This window comes from Gorilla gorilla, chromosome 9, assembly GCF_029281585.2.
Source record: "Gorilla gorilla gorilla isolate KB3781 chromosome 9, NHGRI_mGorGor1-v2.1_pri, whole genome shotgun sequence".
Classification (NCBI taxonomy): domain Eukaryota; kingdom Metazoa; phylum Chordata; class Mammalia; order Primates; family Hominidae; genus Gorilla; species Gorilla gorilla.
In genome coordinates, this window is record NC_073233.2 from 103,803,611 (window position 1) to 103,825,922 (window position 22,312).

Sequence of the window (22,312 nt, forward strand, 5' to 3'; positions counted from 1 at the left end):
GAAAGAAAGAAACCAAATGGCTCTTTAGAGTCCAAGTATAAAGTAAATAAATCTAAGAGAGAGAAAATAACAAATCCAGGTACTGCAACTTATACTTTGCAGTCTCAGATTCAAAGAATCAGTCTTTCTAGCAAAAGTGTGGTAAACAGCCTTTAATTATTAACTTCTCTTCAGACACACATAAACATAGGTAGATATTATGATCCAGTGTTATAGTTTAATAAGCACTAATGTATATTTCTGTATAACCAGTCTACAAAGGGTTTTACTCTCCAGGCAAATATTGAACTGGAGGGGTACAGTGTGGGAATACATCATAGTACTGTTCTTGTGATTACGGCAGAAACACACACACACACAGAGAGAGAGAAAGGGGGAGAGAGGGAGGGAGAGAGAGTGCACAGGATAGAGGGAGAGAGGGAGACAGAGAGAGCATGAGAGAGCAAGGAAGCATGCAGGTGCAGCGGAACTGTTAAAACTTCTGGTATAAACGTAAAGTGCTGCCTTTAGCAGCTACTCAGACTGAAGGTGGCCGTGGGCACACTAGGATGCATAGTTCTCTTTTCTGTAGTTGTTTGTTTTCTTCTGTCATACTGGCTCTGTGCATGCTTGTAGTCACCATGGCTACTGGTATAACACACGCTAATTTCCACTGCTTTTTTTCCATTTCTCCCTTGCTCATCTTGAAGTCAAGCTCTCTATGTTTATTTTTTATGAACTGTTCCACAAACAAGCTCTGTATTTCCCAAAATTCATGCCTCTGCTTCAGGCCTTTCCAAAATAGAATGTTCCTTTACCCTAATCTATTTAATAACATCTTACCTACACTTTAAGACCTGGTTTAAAAAACTAACTTCTCCAAGAAGTCTTGGAGTCTTCCAAGAAGGTCTTCCGGTTGGAACTAAACTCTCAGTCTTCTACACTTTCATAGACTTTGTCTATAACTGCACTTAACACTTCCCACATTAGACTAGAGAACTTCAGTTACATGGCCACCTCTTTTTAAAATTACAAACTCCAAATAATAAGAATCTTGTAATTAGCAAGGCATTTGAACTTGGAGTAGAAACTGCAGTCTCTAACCTCATTAAGTAACCGATACCATTTTGGTCCTCAGATTTCCTAGGCCTATATACTTCATCTCAGTCCATCCAAACATTCCTGTTTTCCTTGTCAACCTGGGCCTTTGTTCCAAATGCTAAAACTTCTAGTCAACACTCTGTCGCATATGTTCATTACCATATTACTTTGTGTTTCCTACACCCACTTTTCTCTGTCCAAGCCTTTCTTCAACTACTAATTCTCTTCCTAATCTTTATCTGAATGTTTTAGTCCACAGTGAATAAACTCCCCTACATCTTCAACAGGATTCTCCCCTTCACCTCTGCCTCAACTAACCTCTCCTCACAGGAATCCACTTCCCTGCAGACTTTAATAAGAGACTCTTTTCTTTTCCCACATGTAACAACGCCCAAAGATGAAACAAGCATTTTCCCAGCTGAACTCTCAGGCTTCTACATTAGTATTAGTTTTGCATCTTCACATATAAAAACCTTCTTCCTCTAAGGTTTATGGCTTTTCAGTATACAACCTCCTTGTTACTATCATCCACCCACCCATCCTCCTCACTCACTAAGGGTTTTCTCATCTGGCTCACTTTCTTCTCTAGCATTTCTTTCTACTCCAAAGCTGCCATCATTATGGGAATTTTATTATCCATAAAGATAAACTGTCAACAACCTAGCTCAAAATTCCTCAATTCCTACATCCCTCATACACATTCCCACTTCAGCAATGTGCATCTTGTCATTACACCTTGGACTTTATCACTTCTGGGAATTACCCTGCCACTATAATCTTAAACTTGAGGAAATTAATCTTTGACTAGATGCCAACCCTTTCTAAATATTTAACTTTCTTAACTTTCCCTTCATCTCATCTTCAACCTAGTAGAGACACCCAGACCCTCAACCCCTCCATTTTTTATTATCCTTCATGATTCATTGCTCTCCTTTGCCCACTTCGCTTCCCTTCCTAACCATCAGTGTCCTTATATCCGTATCCATTAGCCACGACTGTCCTGCTAATCCCTAAATGTGGACCAACATAACCATCTTTCTTGGCTACTAGTGAAGGAAATCTTCAGACTGGGGCCACTTAGGACTTACGATTAGAAACATCAGCTAGGCCCAACACAGTGCTCAATGATTCTCCCATTCCCCAAGTGACTTTTTTAAACCATAACCATCCTTTTCTCCCACACAGCTATCACATCCAATCTATCCAAAGTCCTGTACAGTCTACTTCCCTACCATCCCTTGGGTATATCTTCTCTCTATCCTACTTTTTACCATCCTAACACCACTTCTCTGGACTAGTGCAAATTACTTGTCTCTTTTCTCCTACTCATCCAATATATCATCCCAAACCAAAACCAAAGTGATCTTTCCAAAACCCAAATCTGATCATATCAATCCCTTGCTTAAATCTTCATTGATTCCTCACTGCCTACAGAATCAAGCCAAAACCCCTCAGCATAACACTCAGTTTTCCACGATCTGGCCCTTGTTCTACATGTCCAGCTGTAGTTTTTACTCATCTGGAACCACTGGGAATGGCTTGCAGATTTCTTAAGTTCTGTAGCCATTTCATGCCTCTGTGCCTTTGATAACCCTATTGTATCTGCCTCTAATGTCCTTTATAATCTTCCATGCCCTCTTTGTCCCATCTATCTTGTAGACATACCTACTGCTTCTTTTACTGTACACTGTACATATTTCTATCATAATACCTGTAACATTATATTGCATTTACTCACCTAAAAGCTCCTCTCCCCACATAGTTATTATTTACTATTTCAAGATTCTTTCTTTACTACAATCTTCTGTGAGCAAACAACCTTCTCAAAATAAAACACGTAAAACACTGAAAGAAGAATACGTGGCATATGTAGCTATTATTATTTATGACAACTGAGTGTTACTGCACACATATTATCCCTCAAGTCAGATTAGTTACATAAATAAAATTATAACGGCAAAAGTTCGAAGGCAAGAACTATAATTAGTGGCCTAATGTTTAAAAAATAAGAACTTACGTCTCGTGGATGGCATTATGTTTGAAGTATTAGAAAAATAAATATTATTCCCACTATGGAAGCATGTGTCTTGGCATTGCAAATGCAGTTTAAAAGTGAAACTATCATAGAAGATTAAAGTTTTCAAAAGAGTTTCTTGAAATTTTGAAGAAAAAGAACTCCAATTTGAAATTGACTGCTTAAAATTACTTTTCTTCTACATAAAGAAAACTCTTAAGTCCTAAAAAGGACTAAAAAGAAGAAGACAGTACCAATGGAAGAGGGTACATGATTACATCACCAATAATAACTTTTCTCTGAGAAAATATGAGTAAAAATCGAATGCTCCTTTTGCCTGTTACTGTTTTCTACATTACATTTCCCAAAACTGTTTACTCCCACTGACAGACACTCCAATTATACGAGATAATTTCATGAAGAAACAATTTTCATGTTCTTTTCTTCCTGCAAAAAAATTTTATTACCACGCCCTTTCTATATACAAAACATTGGGTTATGAAACAGCCTCTGCACTTCAGATTTCTGACCAATAAGAGACATTATACCACACAAGCATATCAATAATACCATGAGAGGTACAAACAAGGGCCAGGAGAAAAAAAAACCCCGAAGGAAATGGGAATAGTTATGACTAGAGGAAGCCAAGAAATGTATTGAGTTGCACCATTTGAAATTGCTGTTTTTATAGGTCAGATGGCCAAATATCAACTATTTCAGATGGCTCCATGTGCTAATGAAGGAAACAGAAGACACTGAGGTTGGGCCTTTAATGAGTGAATGAATCAGATCAAGGCTTTGGAAATCACACACACACAAAGGGAAAAAAAGTAAAAATAAAGGGCTTGAGAAACTACAAGGCATATTTTGTAAATAAGTAGTTTATTCAAACTAAACAGATAAAAGGCTGTAATTTGCTGAAATCTAAATGCCAGGCTTAAAAGCCTGGCTAATAAAAGGCAAGGGGCATACAATGAGATATCACTTCACTCACACTATACTGTCTATAATAAAATTTTTTTAAAAACAGACAACAGCAGGTGTTGGCAAAGATGTGGAATAATCAGAACACTCAGGCACTGCTTGTGGGAATGTAAAATGGTATAGCCACTTTGGAAAACAGTCTGGTAGTTCCTTAAAAGGTGAAACACACAATTACCCTATGACCCAGCAATTCTACTCCTAAAAATAAACCCAAGAGAAATGAAAATATTTTTCCACACACAAAAAAAAACCACGATTATTTACCAGAGAAAAACAAAATATATATTAAAAACACATGAATGTACATGAATATGTACATGAATGTTCATAGCAGCACTATTCACAATAGCCAAAAAGTGGAAACAACCCATGTCATTCCCCTTCTTAAAATCCTTCAGTGGCTCCCTACTGCTCTCAAGATAAAGATCAACACCTTACCACAGCCTCAAGTTGCTACATAATCTAATCCTTGCCTCCTTCTCCAGTTCCTCTTTGTATCTCCCTCTCCCCTTGCTCTCCCCAGTTCAACCACACTAGCCTTCTTTGAGATTCTGAAATTAGCTAGCCCCTCTGCAGGAAGCATGGTTCTGCCAAACTCCTCTCAACTGAAATATCACCTCCTTGGGAAAATCCAATCAGATGCCCCAGACAAAACCAGTGCTCCCATAGCCACTCTCATAGCACTTTGTGCTTTTCATTCTTTTCACTTACAACCAGTCTCTTCTTACGTACTTTGCAAATGTTTGATTAATGAGTTTTTTTGTTTTTTGTTTTTTTTTTTTTTTGAGGCAGGGTCTTCCTCTGTCACCCAGGCTGGAGTGCAATAGTGCAATCATAGCTCAGTGCAGCCTCAAACTCTTGGACTCAAGTGATCCTCCCCGCTCAGGCTCCCAAGAAGCTAGAATTACAGTGCAAGACACCATGCCTGTCTTGATTAATGACTATGCTTCCTAAGACATCAAACTTCAAGGAGAAGGGATCCTGTTGGTTTTGCTCAACATTCTACTCCTAGGACCTAGCATAGCACTTGGTATAAAGTAGACACTCAGGAAATATTTGTTAAGGAGTGAAAGACTGAATGAGAATGATCAGAAGATTGAATTATTCTATTAAATGCATCAGAGGCCATCACTAGAACATGCAAGATAAAACAAAAAAGAAATCTGTGAAAGGAGGGAGAGGGATAAAACATGGGTAGGGAAGGTGGAAGTCTAGTTTTCCTTCTGGAGTTGTTATTGTGTGCATATTATTCTGTATACCATATATCATGTCCCATTCCCATCAAAAGACTTCCTGGAATACTGAGACAAACATTTCTTTTAAGAGGTTGTCTTAAAAGAATGACAATCTTTAAAAAAAAAACAAAACTAGTGGGAACTGGTTTTTGACTATGTTATTTTCACTGGGATGGTTAAAGAAGTAGTTGGGAATTGAGAAACCAGGATTAGTCCTATCTAGCTAACAGCAGTATCCTTGGCCAAGTCACTTAATTCCCACTCCCCATTACACTGTCACTCTGTGAAAAGCACCAATTAGACTGTTGGTGATTACCTTTTTTGGTGGTCATAGACCTCTTTGAAAATCCCATGAGAGCTATTTCCTGAAGTGCTTACAATGTTAGGGACTTAAAGGTTAAGAATCTTGGCCCCGATGATCTCTTTTAGTTCTAAAGTGGTCCAGGGCTTCTGAAATGAGTATTCTGCCTTTTGTAACATCCACACATTATACAGATAAATATTAAAAAATTAAAATAAATTTTTTATACACACACGATGCACACATGCATGTGTGCTAAAATAGCTTCATATTTGAAATTTTTTAGTATTTTAATTATGTAATCACAGTCTTAAATATAAAGACACAAAGACTAAATAGAATTAATCCGATATTGTGTTTCTTACAATAAAGTCTTTAAGAGAATATTTATGTACAATGGAGTCAAAGGGAAATTAAATCCAACAACTACATATATTTCAGGAGCTCTGGACTATCACTGTGCAAATTCAACACCCTTACTTACAAATAGAAATGACATCTATCAACAAATATTAGCCACAATTCCTTTAAATATTTTCATTTATATCATGTGATTTTATCAGAAACTACACCTATTTAGCTAAGTAGTGATTCTATTTCAAATGTCCTACATTTCAAAATATATCCACAATAATTTAAGAGAGAGAGACCCCCTAACAATACATACACGGTTGGTTCAGTAACTCTTCTCTCTAAATGATTTAATCAGACTAAACTGCACCAGACTAACGTAAACTCTGTTGACTCCAGGACATCACCCTTGCCAGTGTTCAACAAGGTTACGTTTACAAGTCTTCTTAGTCTGTGATTCACAAACTTACTCTAACTTTGTGACCTCGGCACACTAGAGCTGGTTATTCGCTTCAGTGGCCTGCCTGACTCACTTGGAGTACTTTTCTGCCAACTTGAAAAAATGGAGACACTTTGGAGTAATCTTGGTACTTGCATTTCTGACAGCAAACTCCTTTTTCTTTCAAATACTACATATGGTTTTTGTTCACAAGTCTCTTCCCAAATCTGCAGACCATATTCCATTCTTATGTGTCTATCATCATTGCCTCCATTTCTCAATGCCCACTTACTGCTTAATCTCTTGGAATCTAGCTTCTGCCACTATCAAGTGATGCCCTGAAATTGTTCTTTCTATAATTACTAATGGCCTGGTTGGTTTTTAAAAAAAAACAAAAAAAGTTTTTTTCTTAGTTCTGATTCTATAAATGATCATCTCCCTTCAGCAGCATATTATTTTGGTTATCCCATTTCTCAGTTTAACCAATGCCTTTTTTAGTGCCTACAATATGTAAGATACTACTCATCTAGGAACCCCTAGAAATACAGAGATAAATATGACCCTTGCTGTTGTTGGTGAACTTTCACTAGTGTACTTTAACACAAGCACAGCAACAGTGAGACACTGTCTCTACAAACACACACACACAAAAAAACACACAAACAGAACATGATAAATGGGTGTGAGAAAGAGAAACAAATCCCTGGGGGTTTGGAGAAACAGAGCCCTTGGGTGTTGTTTATATTATGTGATTTTACCAGAAACTATACCTATGTAGATAAGTAGTGATTCTATTTCAAATGTCTTACATTTCAAAATATATCCACAATAATATTGGGGAGAGAGACCACCTAACAATGCTGTATATGAAAAGTTCATGTAAAGTTTTAATTTAGAGGCTCAAGAAAGGCTTTTATGAAAGAGGTGGCATTTGATGTTGGCCAGAAGATAAAAGAGGTTCAATACTCTCAACAATTTCACTAAGCAAAGGAACAGCATGAAAAAGGACAAAGTAGGAAATTCAAGACATGTTAAAGCAACTGGAGAAGGCAGATCACTTTTATTGGCATACAGTGTACTTATAATGCACAGTTAGAGATAAGCCTGAAAAGGTAGGTTTGGATTACAGAGTAGAAAGTGCTGAATAGGCCGGGCGCGGTGGCTCACGCCTGTAATCCCAGCACTTTGGGAGGCCGAGGCGGGTGGATCACGAGGTCAGGAGATCGAGACCATCCTGGCTAACACGGTGAAACCCCGTCTCTACTAAAAATACAAAAAATTAGCCGGGCGAGGTGGCGGGCGCCTGTATTCCCAGCTACTCGGGAGGCTGAGGCAGGAGAATGGCGTGAACCCCGGGGGGCGGAGCCTGCAGTGAGCCGAGATCGCGCCACTGCACTCCAACCTGGGCGACAGCGAGACTCCGTCTCAAAAAAAAAAAAAAAAAAAGAAAGTGCTGAATAATAAGTTGATATTTCTGTAAGCAATGAGAGACCTCTGAAAGTTTCTGTACTTTAGGAAGACTTTTAACAATAAGTCAAAGAATAGATTACAAGAGAAGGAAAATCTGTTACAAGACTATTAGGAGATCTTCTCCAGTCAGAGGTACTGAGAGCCTAAACTAGCAATAAAAATAAAATAGGAGTGGACATATGGGACACTTTGGAAACAGAATAGAATTTAGCAGCTGACTTGACCTGAAAACAAGGGAGAAGGAAGACTCAAAATATGATCCCCAGTCTTGCTGACTGAAAAATCAGTGTGCCAAATTAGACAGTAAAGAAGAAAACAGGTCGTTTGAGGAGCTGCTGCTTTCTGTCTTGAAATTTTTTAAGACTGAGGTGGTAGCAAGGCCAAAGGATTTTAGATTTTACTTGATCATATATTTGTTCATTCATTCATTCATTCAGGCAATGTTGATTTACTGCTTATCAGTGTGATATGAGTGTTCTATGAAGATATACGTATAATACAACAATGTTATATATGCTCCCAAATTATAGCCTCATGGGAGAGATAGACTCCTTTTTAACTGTCTATGAATCTGATTGTGATGAATGCTATAAGAACGGTTAAAAAAAAAAAACTACAGGAGCGCAGAGGAGGAAAGGACTAAATATGACTGGGAAAAGCTGAGGCAAGCTTGAAAGATGTCATATTTGCTGGCCAGTGACTTGTTAGTAGGATTTGATGGTAAAGCAAAAGAGTAAAAACATTCCAGACAGAGAACAGCTTAAATAAATAGATCATTTGGGGAAACCTATGTAACTGGGCTTTGTGGAGGCAAGAAAGGTACAAGCTATGTTCCGTGAATAAACCTCGATACCATGCTAAAAATCCAGATTATGTTCTGAGGACAATGGGAAGCCATCAAACATTTCTGAGTAGAAGTGTCAAATAGTTCTATGTGCAGAGACATTCTGCTTAGGTTATGGAGCATCCACTGGGAAAAAAATTCTAGAGGAACTTAGGTCAGTTAATAAGTTATTGTATTAGAGCAGTAAGATCACTGAATAGACAACGGAACGAGGCCACATAATGACAAAGATAGAAAATATAGAAGAGCGAGCAGGTTTGGCTAGGATGTGGTATGTGGAAATAATTCAATAGATTTTGATATCATTGAACATTGAACTTGAGGTACTCGCAAAACATCAAAGTGGATATATTCATTAAGCAAGCAGAAATACAGCTTTAACATTCTATGGAGAGGTTACAGCTAGGTGACAGCTAAATCAAATCCATAAAATGGAATTATGTAGCCCAGAGACAAGATATAAAACAAGATTTAATACTTAGCAAATGCAACTATTCAAAATAAGTAGTTAACACTACCTAATACTACAGAGCAGTCAAGGGAAATGAGAGAAAAGTCCATTGGACTGATTAATAAAATGTTAAATTAATTACAATGTCAACACAGTCTCTATAATGTTTTAGAAATACTTATTTGACATGAATGAAAAAGTTAAGGTATGGAGGCACGGACTGCCTCAACTTCTTGCCCTTCCTTCAATAAACTTACCTATATCCAAACGCACCCTTCCTTCCTTTTGTAGATAACATTTCTCTTTTCAGGTTCAAAGCCAGTCCTTCCTCTCATGCACGTCATTCTGCCCCACCCAGTCTACTTTGGGAGAGGTGTGTGTGTGTGCATGTGCGCGTGCATGCACACACACTCACATGCATAAACTTACACAATACCAGACATTTAGTAGGAACTCAATATTGATTACCTGAATCTACATGCGAATCATTAATAACACTCAAATTGAACTCTACCCTCAACTACTCTACTGATGCTGTTTTCTAGATGTCATTAATGACCTCAGGAACAAAACCAGGGGCCTTGTTTCTCTGAGTTCTCACCTTCCTTAACCTCTGTGCATTATTGGATGCTATCATCACTACCTCCCTCCTGGAATTCTTTGCTCTCTAAGCTTCCCTTGTCATTAAAATGTACTAGCTTTGCTTTGACTCTCTCCTTTTCTAAGTTATTTCTTCCAGTTGTCCCCTAAATATAGATTCTCTTGAAAACTCTCACCTTGCCTCTGTTCTCTCTTCTTAATTTCTCTCTGAAATATCATGAATTCCCACATCTTCAGTTACCATCTCTGTGCAAATGATTTTCAACCTTCTATCTTTAATCTTCTCAGTCCCACATTCACAAATACCCACTACTAGTCAAAGCATTTGACTATCTGGCCCCACACTCTCTCTCCAGCCTTATTTCTCACTCTGATCCTGCTTGGCTACTGCCAACACCTTTCAAGGACACTAAGCTATACAGTACCTAGAATTATACCAAATATTTTTTAAAACTGTCCCTTTCACATGCAAGTATTGCATTAGTAGCCAACTATTCTCACAGCCAATCAGGAAGTTATAGAATATTAAAAATGTAAGGGATTTCTGAGATCATTCTAGTGAAACCCCATCCCTCCCCTTATTTATAGATAAAGTATAGCCCAGAGAAGTGAAGTAAATGGTTTGGAATATAGTATCAAATTAGTGGCACAGCCAGAGAGAGAGAGAGAAGCAGATACAGAATTGGATCTCCTTTTGACTAACTCATATTGCTTCTGATAAGGAGTACAGAACTAAAAGGAGAAATGCCCTCAACGTGCTTATTATCTAACTGGGGAGCTATAACACAAACGTATACCCCAATATTTATTTTTATTATATAAACTCAATGCATGAGGATGAAGTTCAGTTGAGACCAATAAGGGAATGCTACTTGGAGCAGATAAAGCTTAACTGGATTTGGAAACAGGTTAAGAATGAACTACAGAGACAGTAAGTATCTTTAAGCCTATTTCCCATAAATATTTTTAAAGTTTTTGGACAACAAAAAACAAGGAATGCATTCCACATGAGAAAGATGGATTGGTAATTTAATCCCCCACTTAGAATTCAGTATGAATCCATGTGATATTATAAGATCTGATAGTAAATGAAGATAAGAGTTCATGGCAATATGATATTATCTCATAGAATCTTACTGTTCCTTGACTCCTCATCCACAAAGACTGCTTCGTTTTCTTTTACCCTACTACTTAGTAGCCATGTGACCATGGGCAGGGTGTTCTACCTCTCTGAATCTCAGTTTCTTTCTATGTAAAATGGTGATGGTATATCATATAATTGGTTATTTATTCAGCTCCTTGTGCTCCAGACAGGCCAACCCATTTCCTTATCCCCCAGCCTCCATCAGCAAGAGTTTAAAAAGGGCATTGGAAATCCATGTGCTCTGAGGAAGTAAGACTGTCTGTCCTTCCATCTCTCTGTCAGCCTCTCCAATACCATTAGCAAAAGTGAAGTGGAAGCCCCAGATTGTGAGTGTCCCTTGCACAACCTTACCCTTTCCTCCCTTCAACATCATTTGCATTTTAACATGGACAGTCTTACAACTACCCACATTAAAAACTGTAAGGGCTAACATCATTATACTTTTACCTCTATTTTCAACAGTTCTCACAAGTAGTCAGAACTACCAGATTCTAATCCCCCTTCTCATTCTACCTCCCATTCACTCCCTATTCCTCTGTTTCTGAATTTTAAGGTTAGCCATCACCAAAATGACCTTTATCTCTAGCTCTTCTTAAAGGGTCTTTTTACCTTTTATGCTTATTAAAGCCTAGTTTTTACCTGAGGACACTGTTCCCCAACAGCCTTCTCAGACAGAAAAATCAGCCCTTTTATTTTCTCTCCAATATTCCTCTCCCACCACTAGGCCTGAAAACTGGGCCTTGTCCCTCACTGCCACTTTCAGATTCTTCTCTCTCTCTGTCTCTAAAAACCCCAAGTATTCAACCTCATGCCATCAGACTACAGCATGTACCACCCTCTTTGTTGACATCATTTGCCTGTCTCTAAGTCACTCTCTCTCACTCCTTAAGACTTTAGCTTCAGGCTTACCATAATTCTTTCCAGTGCTGCCAACTGCTGTAATTCTTACTGATTCCAATTTACATAAATGAGCATTTAAACACCTTGGCCATTCAGTTAATCGAATTCCTCTTCCGCAATGATCTTGTCTTCCATTCTACCTCAGCCATTCACCTCAATGATCATATCCTCCGGACTGGCATTACCAATTAACTGCAATCACTCCCTAATTTAAATTTCAAACACTCTACTGTCTGACCATCAGCTCTTTTACTCTAGTACCCCCAACCAACACTTCGAATTGTTCAATTTCACCAAAACCTCCACTGTTCCTACTACACTCCAGAGTATCTATTTCATGTTCTCACTTCTCGCTTTTCCCAGCTTTTAAAACTCCATGCCTGTTATTACAGTCGTTCCCTTGCCCTTGCTTACTTCATAGTACTTACTTGTCAACACGGAAAGCTGCTTAAAGCCAACTTTCTGACTATTCCAGACCATACCCACACAGTTGAACGAGTTGACAGAAAAAAAACACCACCAGAGCGTGGACTCATTTTGAATTCATGGCCGCTTACCTCAACTAGACCCTTAATACTGCCTAGATATTACACAACATTTCTCTAGTTCATACACTCTCTCATTCTGCTAGATTACTATTTCATATTTTCTTTGCTTTCTTCACCCTGTATCATCCTCTCCACCCTGAATTTCCTAGATGCTCTAATTTCCTGTTTCACTCAAAAATACAGAACCAAACACAGATTTTCCACAAGCTCTCCAACTATAACCTGTGTGCACTGTGCACATATATTCTGCCTTGCTTTCTCTTACTATGGAGAAATCATCCATATTGCCATTAAATACCCCTCATTAGGCCAGGCATGGTGGCTCATGCCTGTAATCCTAGCACATTAAAAGGCTGAGGCAGGCGGATCACGAGGTCAGGAGATTGACACTACCCTGGCTAAGATGGTGAAACCTCATCTCTACTAAAAATACAAAAAAATTAGCCAGGCATGGTGGCACACGACTGTAGTCCCAGCTACTCAGGAGGCTGAGGCAGGAGAATCACTTGAACCCGGGAGGTGGAGGTTGCAGTGGGCCAAGATCACTGCACTTGATCTTGCCAAGACCACTGTACTCCAGCCTGGGCGACACAGCAAGAGTCCATCTTAAAAAAACAAATAACAAACAAACAAAAACCCTCATTAAACTCTATCTCCTCTTGTTTACACAAGAAAATCTCTCCAGCAATTCTCTCCTCCAGTTACTGCATCATAAAATTTTCCCTCTCTACTCAATCTCGCTAATCAGCATAGAAACAAAGTATTATTTCTCTCATCTTAATCCCTCCAAATAGTGCTTCATTTCTCTGAGCTTCTTTATAGCAAAATTCACTGAAAGAGATGTCTATATGTCAGAGGTGTTTGAACCAGAGCAACTCCATCTTGAATAGGGGCTGGGTAAAATAAGGCTGAAACCTGCTGGGCTGCATTCCCAGGAGGTTAAGGCATTCTAAATCACAGGATGAGATAAGAGGTCGGCACAAGATAGGGGTCTTAAAGACCTTGCTGATAAAACAGCATGCAGTAAAGAAGCCAGCCAAATCCCACCAAAACCAAGATAGTGATGGAGGTGACCTTTGGTTGTCCTTACTGCTACACTCCCTCAAGTACCATGGCAATCATGAACAATCCACCCCTTGTTTAGTATATAATCAAGAAATAACCATAAAAATGGGCAAGCAGCAGCCCTTGGGGCTGCTCTGCCTATGGTGTAGCTAGCTATTCTTTATTCCTTTACTTAATAAACTTGCTTTCACTTTACTCTATGGACTCACCCCGAATTCTTTCTTGAGCAAGATCTAAGAACCCTCTCTTGGGGTCTGGATCAGGACCCCTTTCCGGTAATATATATGCAGTGCTTCCAATTCCTCACTTCTCATTCTTTCCTAAATCCACTTCAGTCAGGCCTTTGCCTCCACCACACCAACAAAAATGCTTTTGTCAAGGTCATCAATAATCTCCACTTTGCTAAACCTGTTAATACTTCCTCCTCATCTATCAGCAGCATTTAACATAGTTGATCACACCTTCCTCCTTGAAATACTTTCCACACTTGACTTCCAGAACTCTACTCTTACGGTTTTTCTCCTATTCCCTAGCCAATCCTCTCAGGTCTCCTGTAATGGTTCCATCTCACCTCCTTAACCTCATAACACTGGAGTGCCCCTAAACTCACTCTGCCCTTGAACTTATCTTCTCTACGTACTCCTCCTCTCCTTAATGATCTCATCCAGCCTCACAGTTCTCTGATGTGAAAATACCGTCTAAAGTGTGATATTCTTACACACACACGCACGCACCTGCACACACACACACACACACAACACAACACATACCACTGCTTAAAAACAAAAATGCAGGCTGGGGAAAGGGGACCAGCATCCTGTAATTGACAACAGTGCTAAAATGCAGAAAATGAAGTTACTGTTAAAATGCATAAGACATAAATTTAGAGCAAAAAACAAATATGTACGGGGCTAAGAAACAAAAGTAATTTTCTCAGGAAGACTTTCTAGATTATTCCCACTCTTCCTGGATATACGCCTCCCTCAGCACATTCATCTTTAATTCATACCTATTAAAAACTGGTTCTTTGCTAATGTTTTCAAGCAAATTTATGTTTTCTAGTTTGGTGAAATACACAGACTCAATAAATATTTGTTTACCAAGAAATCTTTCTAAACTAAAATCAGAACTCTTTTAGAGATTAGCATTTACAACATATCCACTATATTAAAAACAACAGCAATAAAAATAGTAGGCCAGATATATTCGCACTAAAATAAGGAGATAATATATAGGCTCAAAGTAAAGGGATAGAGAAAAACCTACCAAGCAAATGGAAAAGGAAAAAAAAAAAAAAACTATGGTTTGCTATCCTAATTTCAGATGAAACAGACTTGGCCAGGCATCGTGGTTCCGCCTGTAATACCAGCACTTCGGGAGGCTGAGGCAGGTGGATCACCTGAAGCCAGGAGTTTGAGACCAGCCAGGCCAACATGGCAAAACCTTGTCTCCACTAAAAATACAAAAGTTAGCCAGGTGTGGTGGCACACGCCTGTAATCTTAGTTATTCAGGAGGCTGAGGCACAAGAATCCCTTGAACCCAGGAGGCGGAGGTTGCAGTGAGCCGAGATAGTGCCATTACACTCCAGCCTAGGCAATACAGCGAGACTCTGTCTCAAAAACAAACAAACAAACAAACAAAACAGACTTTAAACCAACAATGATCAAATGAGACAAAGAAGGGCATTATATTATTATACCCATTATAAAATGGGTAAAGGATTCAATTCAACAAGAAGACTCAACTATCCTAAATATATATGCATCCAACACAGGAGCTCACCTAGGTTCATAAAACAAGTTCTTAGAGACCTACAAAGAGACTTAGATAACCACACAATAATAGTGAGAGACTTCAACACCCCACTGACAATATTAGATCATTGAGGCAAGAAACTAACGAAGATATTCAAGAGCTAAACTCAACACTTGATCAAATAGACCTTACATTCATCTACAGAACTCTCCACCCAAAAACAACATTCTTCTCATATGCACATGGCACATACTCTAAAATCGACAACACAATCAGCCATAAAACAATACTCAACAAATTTAAAGAAACCAAATTCATATCAACCATACCCTTGGATCACAGTGCAATAAAAATAGAAATCAATACTAAGAAGATCACTCAAAACCATACAATTACATGGTAATTTAACAACTTGCTCCTGAATAAACAATGAAATTAAGACAGAAATCAAGAAATTATTTAAAACTAATGAGAACAAAGATACAACATACTAGAATCTCTGAGACATCGCTAAAGCAGTGTTAAGAGTTAAGTTTAAACCCCCATATCGAAAAATGAGAAGGAACTCAAATTGACAACCCAACATCACACCCAGGGGAACTAGGGAACCAAGAGCAAACCAACCCCAAAGCTAGCAGAAGAAATAACCAAAATCAGAGCTGAACTGAATGAAATTGAGACACACAAAAAACATACAAAAGATCAAGGAAAGTGGAAGTTGGTTCTTTGAAAGAATAATTAAGATAGATAGACCACTAGCTAAGACTAATAAAGAAAAACGGAGGAGCTTCAAATAAACACAATCAGAAATGACAAAGGGGGCATTACCACCAACCCCAAAGAAATACAAAAAAAAATCCTCAGTGACTACTATGAATACCTCTATAGACACAAACTAGAAAACCTACAAGAAATAGAAAATTCCTGGAAACATACAACCTTACAAGACTGAACCAGGAAGAAAGTGAAAACCTGAAGAGACTAATTCCAAGTTCCAAAATTGAATCAATAATAAAAAGCCTATCAACTAGAAAAAGCCCAGGACCAGATGGATTCACAGACAAATTCTACTAGATGCATAAAGAAGAGCTGGTGCCATTCCTATGGAAACTATTCCCCCAAAAATATGAGGAGGAAGGACTCCCTAACTCATTCTGAGGCCAGCATCACTCTGATACAAAAGCCTGGCAGACAGACAACGAAAAAAGAAAACTTCAGACAAATATTCCTGATGAACATAGCTGCAAAAATCCTTAACAAAATACTAGCAAATCGAATCAAGCAGTGCATCAAAAAGCTAATCCACAATGATCAAGGAGGCTTTCTCTCCGGGATGCAAGGCTGGTTCAATGTGCACAAATTACTTAATTGTGATTCATTACATAAACAGGCTGAAAATATAAACCATATGATCATCTCGACAGATGCAGAAAGGCTTTTGATAAAATTCAATAACCCTTCATATTAAAAACCTTCCACAAACTAGGCATTGAAGGAACATACCTCAAAACAGTGAGAGCTACAGCCAACATCACACTGAATGGGTAAAAGCTGGAAGTATTCCCCTTAAGAAACAGAAAAAGACAAGAATGCCCACTGTCATCACTCATATTCAACATAACACTGTAAGTCCTAGCAAGAGCAATCAGGCAAGAGAAAGAAATAAAAGCATCCAAATAAAAAACAGGAAGTCAAACTATCTGTTTACAGATGATATATTTCATACCTAGTAAACCCAACAGTCTCTGCCCAAAAGCTACTAGATCTGATAAACAACTTCAGCAAAGTTTCAGGATACAAAATCAATGTGTGAAAGTCAGTAGTATTTCTATACACAAACAAAATTCAAGCTGAGTGCCAAATCAAGAATGCGATCCCATTCACAATACCTATAAAAAAAATACCTAGGAATACAGGTAACCAGGAAAGTGAAAGATCTCTACAACGAAAATTACAGAACACTACTGAAAGAAATCAAAGATGATGCAAGCAAATTGAAACACATTCCATGCTCATGGATAGGAAGAATCAATATTGTTAAAATGATTATACTACCCTAAGCAATTTACAGATTCAGTGCGATTCCTACCAAATTACCAATGATATTCTTCACAAAATTAGAAAAAACTATTCTAAAATTCATCTGGAACCAAAAAGAAGCCCAAATAGCCACAGCAATTCTAAACAAAAAGAACAAATCTGGAGGCATCACATTGCCCAACTTCAAACTATACTACAAGGCTACAATAACAAAAACAGCATGATACTGGTACAAAAACAACAGACACACAGACCAATGGAACAGAATAGAGAGCCCAGAAATAATGCTGCCCTCCTACAATCATCTGATCTGACAAAGCTGACAAATGCAAGCACTGGGGAAAGGACTCTATTCAATTAATGGTGCTGTGAGGGGGTTATCTATACGTAGATTGAAACTGGAACCCTTAGAAATGAATGAAGTGGTGATAAAGAAAATATTTTCTCAAAAACAACAAAACTTATCAGAGTATAACCAGCACTCTGGAATATATACATATACACATGCCTATGAAATAATAAGACTTAGGTTTATAGCAACAGAATAATATAGTACAGCACTAGTCTGCCTTGGTTTTCTAATAGCCCTGCCACCATCTCAGCCAGAGAGTTTTCTTTCCACCACAAGATCAAAACAGTAATCCCATCATCTGATTCTTAGTCATTCCCACACATTTTTTTCTCTGCTGTTATTATAACAAAGGGTTTTTTTTCCTTTGTTACACTATTCTTAAAAGCAATGCTCCACTCTTTTGGTCTCAAAAGTTCTACTATTTCAAAGTGTAGCATTTAGGTGAACAAAGTTATACAAACATTATTGGTGGGGGGGAAAAATTACTCTCTATATGCTTTTCAAAATAGAATCAATAAATAAGACAAAGCACTCTTCACTTATTTTTTTGCTGTTGTTTCATGTAGATTTTGTTTTTAGTTACAAATATTCCTAAGAAACTTTCAAATTAAGATTATGTCTAAACAAATGAAGTTTGGTACCTACTACAGAAGCATATTCTGACTCAAACTCTGGACTTATAAGAATCCCTTTTAATGCTGCAAAGGCAGAAAAATCTGTCTCCAGATAGCACGGGTTCACTGATCACATCCAAATATTCCACACCTCAAAACACCACCTTAGCTTCCTCGGAAGGATGGAGACTGAGGTCTTCCACCTCTAACTAAAGGCCTCAGCCATCTTCCCTCCTGTCCTCTCTAGAGCAGGAACTTCCTAAATCTCCTTTATTTTGTTTTTTTTTTAACCTCCCCTCTATTCCACAAACATTTACTGATATCATCAATGTACTAAATACTGGGGATAGAGTTCTCTATAAAATGATAATGATGCATTATAAAATCTTGCAATAAGGATCAAAATATTTTAATAAGGATCAAAAAGCAAGATCTATAGAAAGTACTTAGTGTTAAGTACTGAACTGGTAGAAAGTGTTCAACAAATAGCATTGTGGAAATACAAGAACAGAATAGGAAGTCTACTTTTAAAAGGCATCCACTAATTAAATTGAAATTAAGCAAAGCACTAGGCCCTAAAAGTACTTTTCATTCAGCTCTATAATGTAAAATGTCTTCATGTGCACTAGGAAAATTGAATATACATACTTTTAAACTTACAAGTTTTAGTTAACTGATGAATCACATAATACAAAGCACAAATATTGGGAAGAAATTTTTTTAAATATATATATAAACACACACACACACGCGCGCACACACACACACACACACACACACACACACACACCCTACATGATTTTTTATATAGTCAATCAGAAGACAGACCCAAAACTTCAATCACAAAACCAATTTCACCACCAGTATTTTTCAATGTAACCGTTAGAAAAGTATTGACCCTTTCTGGCTCCACTGGTTTGGCCGAGTGTTAATGGAATTATCATTACTTTATTGTCAATCACAGCAACACCTGAAGGTACTTCACAGCAATGAACAGAATCTAATATTTATAATTTAACAAAAATATTTTTTATAAAATTGAATAAGTATTTCTGAAAATTAAAGATGCAGATGAACAAACATATAAAGAGTATATACACTTTAGAGTATATACTCTAAAGTGAAAACAACCTGGAAACTTCAAGTCATCTATCTTTTCATATATCCTAGTAAACAAATGCCTCTAGAAGATTTAGGAGAGGCTGCATTTCTACTGACCATAGTCATTACAATAAGATCTAAACCACTTGCCTTAAACTGTTTCACTCTTGCTGCCAATTCAATTTTTCTTCAATATTCCGTAGAAAGAAAAGGTTCTTTTTAAAAAGTGATTTTCTTGTAAGTAATGTCCTGAGCACATACACAGCATGTTTGCCCAAGAACATTAAAGCATGCCTTCTATATTCTGATTGTGAACAAGCTTTTCTAGGAACACAAATTTTGCTCTCAATACTTAGACAATGCACTATAGTATCATAAGCACTGTTCATGCTCTATTAGTCATTCTGTTGAAGATTTTATTTAAAAAAAATAATAAAAGGCCTGCAGTGCGTATAAAACATTTCAGACACAAAAGACTTATTGTCAGAATATTTGCAGGATCCTCAAAACAGAAAAACAACCCCCCCAAAACAAATTAATTTATAATTTTTAATTATGTTTAAAAATGCTGTGCCAGAACCCTGCATTAAACTTAGCCAATTCATAAGATAAAAACGATTATATAAATGATCATCATGGCATCTGATTGACAGAAATAAGAGACAACATGTTGTATTCTTCAGAGAAACAAAGGAGATTTGAGCTCTGGGACAGCCTTCCAACTGGTGCATGTTGGCACTTAGTTTGGAAAATCCCAAGGTTCTAAGGTACATGTGACCCTGGACACAGTTATCAATTTATTTCCAGGTCTATTAATTACATTTCCCAAAATATAACACAGGCATATGATTTCATAATGCAGCAGAGTCTGAACAACCAGTTTGTATAGAAAATAATTTACATATGTCTGTTTTTTCTCCAGAGTATTGTTTCTTCAAAGAACTTATTGGGAAATTTAAATAAATAAAGAGGTGAAAGCCAAAGTATTCTGTGGAAAATGAATGTGTCCCTGGGAGACAGGGGTGAGGACTGGAGGGCAGGAAGGACCTTGAGTTCCAGCACCAATCTCACAGCCTCAGCACCCCGTTTAAGGAGCTTCTCAGAATCTCTTCAAAAACCTCCGATTCAAATTCAGATGATAGCTCAAATGAAAACACACAGATTCATAAGTAGCCAAGAGGGAAAAAGTTATTTAAATATCACTTAACTGAGAGAAGAATCAAACTAAACTGAAAACTGGTCAGATTATTAGAGCTCTGAAATTAACCCTTCCATCCCAAACTAAAGTATACAGGCAAAAACACTAAAAGAGAGAAGGTGATCTATTCCCTAAACACTTGCTCAACAAACACTTTTACTTGGACAAGTATAGAAAACAGGGAAATTTATGTCTTGAAAAATGATCTGTCATGTAATTTTCTTACTCCACCTTGCAAACCTGAATTCATTATTCAAATTAGAAAGTCATATATCCATTATTTTTGCTATCTAGATAGATATATTTTGTTTTTCCAAGACAAGCAAAACTGTTTATTATACAATTAATCTTTCACTACCCTTTCAATGTAATGAGATACAACTTTTCTGCACAAACTTCAAAGTCATATAAATGAAGTTAACACAGGTGGGTTTTTTTTTTTTTTCAGTTACTAAGTTAAAACTCTCAGTAGGAAAGGTAGAGCATTCAACATCTTTCTCTTTGTAGTCCAGAAAGGTTAAGCTAAAAATCAAAATACTGACATTACTCAGTGATCCATGCCTGCCAAGGATATCTCTCCCTAATTTTGAATACTCTTCCCTATTTACCAGATTAGTTGTTAGAAATCATAAACTAGAAAACCACATAATAGATAAGGTTCCTTTCTAGAGCTCTTATAAGTACAATCTTGTTTCCATGGTTATGAAAAGAACAAAAAAGTTTTTAATGAAAAGAAAATTTATAATTGAAAAATATAATAATTTTTTAGAAATCAATAGGCTATTTTAAAATGACGTTTTTTAAAAATCATAGAATTAAAATGTCTCGAAATATTAAAAAAAGGCATTGCATCATTAAACTCTCTAGTAATTTGAGAATTAGAGTATTTCCAAAATTAAGATAACGAGACTTACTAATATAAAGTTACAAATCAGTAACTATCAATATACCATACATAATACAATATAAAATATACACAATACTAAAACGAATTCAAATTCTTATAGTTCAAAAATACTTTATAAATTTCAGTCCCTCAGAGATCTTGTGAATATCAACTATAAAATATAGTATTATAAATACAATAAAATTATTTCAATTATTTAAAGTTTCTGGCTTGGTATATAAAGCATCAGATTCTGTATGAAGCAAATAAAATCACTCCTAACTAGCGTACTTCACAGAATACAAATGAAGAAAAGTTTTAACAGTAAACTGTTCATAGTATAGCTTATCAAGCACCTACTATTTGCAAAACACTATAAAATTTGTACCTACTATTTCACTCAAAAAATGAAATCAGATCCTCATTTTCATAAGCATAAAACTTAAATCCAGGTAGAAATAATATCATGGATACAAAAAAAAGTTTTTTCTTTCCTTCACCAAGTCTATCCAATGATTTCAAAACCAGAATGAGTCACATATCTGACTAAAAATGAAGAAACAGTACGTTTTTCATTTACATAACCCATATGTCCTCTTATTTTTTTCAGGAACAGTGATGGATTGGTTATAATCTTATACATCGTATAAGCAGAGGGTTCTATAGACAGGAAATACAGTGAAGTTATATGGCCCTGCAAAAAAATCATGATGCTACATGGTAAAGTCTAGAACTGGGAATTAGGAGATCATCTCTGACACTAAATAGCTCTATGACCTCAGAGGAAAACCACAACCTTTCCTGGCCCTCTAACATTTATTGTGCTCTGGGGTAAATTATTAGAGTTCTCTAGATCTATTTCCACATCTGAAAACTTTTGGAACTAGACTAGCATCCAACAGCATCTGGATCGGTGGTTCTTCAACTGTTAAATGCCGA

The 22,312-nt window shown here is 37.1% G+C and overlaps 1 protein-coding gene across 4 annotated transcripts in view; it reads right to left on the minus strand.

Annotated features, from left to right (window-relative positions):
- MTMR2 (myotubularin related protein 2) overlaps positions 1–22,312 on the minus strand; it is a 90,626-nt gene that overhangs the window by 57,420 nt on the left and 10,894 nt on the right. The window lies entirely within an intron of this gene.